The sequence below is a fragment of the Athene noctua genome, chromosome 1 (genome assembly GCF_965140245.1).
Source record: "Athene noctua chromosome 1, bAthNoc1.hap1.1, whole genome shotgun sequence".
In the NCBI taxonomy this organism is placed as follows: domain Eukaryota; kingdom Metazoa; phylum Chordata; class Aves; order Strigiformes; family Strigidae; genus Athene; species Athene noctua.
In genome coordinates, this window is record NC_134037.1 from 226820222 (window position 1) to 226824515 (window position 4294).

Sequence of the window (4294 nt, forward strand, 5' to 3'; positions counted from 1 at the left end):
TCATAAATACTGCAAGAAAACAGATGTGTCATACAATCAAAAATAATAGGATACGCTAGGTGAGTCAAAACATCAGTACTTATATCTCATAGATGAAGTACATGGAGAACATTGTAAACTCTTACTTTGATGTCAGTAACTGATGTCAGTAACATTAGTTAAAATTAACTAGTCTGTTCGAATTTCTGCTATGATTTACAATGATATGTGAGACAGTAAATTTACTCATTTTGATAAACATACAGAATAAATAAAAAAAATAAACGAATACGAGCATGTTCAGATAAGGAATGACATAAAATACTGTGGATATTGAACTTTATCTGTTACGTTAATATGCTGAATGAATTATAGAACAGTGCACAGACCTGTTATATAAGTCATAGTTGGTAGATTTTTTTTTACAAGTGAAATCTGAGGTCAGGAGTCATGATCAATTTCTGTAAACTTTTTTAAGCAAAATAAGGAAAATCCTAGAGATGCAGAAAAAAAATGTAAAAAACAAAACTTACTTCACTCATGACTGAAACTGGATACTATCACATTTCTGTTCACTTTAACTTAGAGATGTTGTTTTAAGATGGACTGGTCCCCCGCTCCAAGCTGTCAGAGCAAAGCGCAAGCAGTCAAACCATTTTTTAATGGTAATCTCCAAATATATTTTTGTCTTCAATGCACATAAATAAACACAGCCGTGTTGTGAGAAGTCATGAGAAAATTGCAATATTTTCCTACATATAAATCAAGGTTATCAAGTTTATTTTATTAGTGTGTGCAGGTAGTACAAGTTTATTCACCAGAGCCCTTTCCCTCTGTGCAAAGAGGAATAGATTTCTCTCCTCCTTCTGGTGTACAGCATGAGTGGATTACCTAAGTATGTTGCTTATCTTCATACTTATTTTTGAGATACATTATATACAAGGCTTTATGTTATCTGCAAAATGAATTGTGCATGTGACAATATGGCACACCCCTGAGTCAGCCTACTTCTAGTGTCCACTCTGCCTCTTCTGACATCACATGCTGTGATCAAAAATAATCTTGTTTTCCTGTAGTTGATTTGTTCTTGGGTTTTTCCCATTACCCCTATGAAAAAATTACTTTGACTTTCTCCCTAACAATACTATTTGCAATGAAGTTATATTTAAATTACCAAAGATTAATCAAAGCAGCAGGAGGCCAAGGGAAAGTTCTATCTCTTCAGAAAGCAAGATAACAGCTTGGGAAAGCTGAAGGCTTTGCAGGATTTAAATTTGTTTGGGTTTTTTTTATAAGTAGGAGTACCAACTGTTAGAAATTAGTAATATAAAGGTGTTGTTTAGTGCCAGTCTCTCTCTGTTTGACTCCTGTGTCAGTTGATAATGTTTATTTGATACTGATGATTCTCTTTATGGATGACATACTGTTGAAGCTGGTCAGCTTCAGCAAATTCAATATTACAGCAAGATACTGAGTTGGCTCTTTTCAGATCAGGTATCTTAACACTGTAGCAAAATTTCTGGCTCATCTGATACCAAACCCCATTCTTTCTCAGGAATTCTTCTGAAGCTGTTCTTAGGCCAGACCACTTTGTAAAACGGCATAACCTATTTACAAAGATGTCAGTCTTTTTAGTTGTGTGTAGCAAGTGAAGTTAATCGGCCTCTTCTTACTTCTAATGGGGAAGTTTCTCTGCCTGTTTCCCAACACATGAAATTTCCATCTTTACATACTGCAGTTTGCGGAAGAGCACATACACTGTCCTAAGTCACCTTGGAACCATTCCACCTCCGACATGCCCACAGACTTCTTAAGAGGAAGGGAACTGAGTGCCTCCATCTGTACTGAAATATATTGAAGTACCAGGGAGCGATCCATGTTTTATCCCCCCACCATGCATTTATACTTTTTATCAAGTAGCCCCAGCAACATCGGATTTATCTTTTTATTTCCAGTAGACCAAAGCAGAGCCAAGATGCTGTGCCAGCAGATAAACTGTGTGTGCGATTAGGGTGTGCAGTGCTAAGATCACTCACAGAAGCCATTGCTGTAGCCCTCAACTACCAAAACCTTGCCATGCAAACCCAATACAGTACCTCACATGACTATATATTTTGTCTCACATCTGAGTCTTACTGGGTTCGCAGCTGCTAGAAGCTTCCCCCATGTCCAATAGAGCCAGCTGGCTCCAAAACAGACCCACCACTGGTGAAGGCCGAGCCCATCAGCAATGGTGGTAGTGCCTCTGTGACAACATATTTAAGGGGAAAAAACTGTGCAAATGCAGCTGGAGAGAGGGGTGAGAGTATGTGAGAGAAACAACTCAGCAGAAACCAAAGTCAGTGAAGAAGGAGGGGCAGGAGGTGCTCCAGGCACGGGAGCAGAGATTCCCCTGCAGCCCGCGGTGCAGCCCATGGTGAGGCAGCTGTGCCCCTGCAGCCATGGAGGGTAACGGGGGAGCAGATCTCCACCTGCAGCCCGGGGAGGAGCCCACACCAGAGCAGGTGGATGACCGAAGGAGTCTGTGACCCCATGGGAAGCCCACGCTGTAGCAGCCTCCTGACAGGAGCTGTGGAGAGGAGCCTCCTCTGAAGCAGGTTTGCTGTCAGGACTTGTGACCCTGTGTCCTGGTTCAGCTAGGATAGGGTTAAGTTTCCCCAGCAGAGAAAGAGGGGGAAGGGATCTCCAGCTGGGTTATTCATACCATGCTGACGTCAGGTCCAGGGGCGGAAACTTTTTCCTGGGTGGCTTTTTTGGTGGCGGGAAGCACACGTTGGGTTTGCTCTGTGACCATTGCGGTATTTCTCTGTATATCTTCTGTCTTGTTCACTGTTATTGCTGTTTATTATTGTTATAATTGCCATTGTTGTTGTTCAGATTGTTTATCACACTGTTGTATTAAATCTTTTCTTATTTTAACCCGGGGTTTGTGCCTCACTGCCAGCCTGGCCGGCTGAGGGTGGGGGAGGGGCAATGGCAACGTGCTCTCCGGTCCCGGCAGGGCTTAAACCTGCACACCCTGTGGGGGACCCACGCTGGAGCAGCCTGTTCCTGAAGGACTGCAGCCTATGGAAGGGACCCAAGCTGGAGCAGTTCATAAAGAACTGTAGCTCAGTGGAAGGACTCATGTTGGAGAAATCTATGGAGGGCTGTCTCCCGTGGGAGGGACCCAAGCTGGAGCAGGCAAAGAGTGTGAGGAGTCCTCCCCCTGAGGAGGAAGGAGCAGTAGAAGCGTGTGATGAACTAACCACAACCCCCATTCCCCATCCCCCTGTGCTGCTGGTGGGATGGAAGTAGAGAAATAGGGAGTGAAGTTAACTGGGAAAAACGGCAGGTGGGGGGAAGGAGTTCTAAGATTTGATTTTATTTCTCATTATTCTACTCTGATTTAACTGTTAATAAATTAAATTAATTTTCCCAGGTCAAGTCTGTTTTGCTTGTGGTGGTAACTGGTGAGTGATCTCCCTGTCCTTATCTTAACCCACAAGCCTTTCATTACATTTTCTCTCCCCTGTCCTGCGGAGTAGGGGAGTGACAGACCAGCTTTGGTGGGCACCTGGTGTTCAGCCAGGGTCAACCCATCACAGGTACTTAGGGCTTGATTAAGAAAGGTAATGAACAGGTGTCTGAGTAGACCACATGTGAGGAATATGCATGTTACCAGTAGAAAGTTAGAAAATTCAGAATGGAATCCAACCTGACAAGTGCACTGAGAAGAGAATCACCTAAATTCAGCATATAATGTGGAACCAGAAAAATCATTAGGAAAATTACAATGTTGTTGCTGTTACAGAAACATGGTGGGATGTCTCCCATAACTGGAGTGTGCCAGTTGATGGTTACAAGCTCTTTAGGAGGGACAGACAGGGAAGGAGAGGTGGTGGGGTGGTGCTGTATGTTAAGGACTGTTATGATTGCTTTGAGCACAAGTGTAGTGAAGACAGGGTGGAGTGTCTTTGTGTTAGAATCAGGGGGAAGGCCAACAGGGCAGATGTTGTAGTAGGAGTCTACTATAGGCCACCCAACCAGGACAGAGAGGTGGATGAAATATTCTATAGGCACTTAGGAGGAATCTCACGATAGCTTGCCCTTATTCTTGTGGGAGACTTTAACTTCCCAGACATCTGCTGGAAATAGAACACAGCAGAGCGGGACCAGTCCTGGAGATTCCTGCAATGTGTGGGAGATGACTTCCTGACACAGCTGGTGAGTGAACCGACCAGAAAAGGTGCCCTGCTGGATCTTCTCTTTGTGAACAGAGAAGGACTGGTGGATGATGTGGAGGTTGGAGGCTGACTAGGGCACAGCGATCATG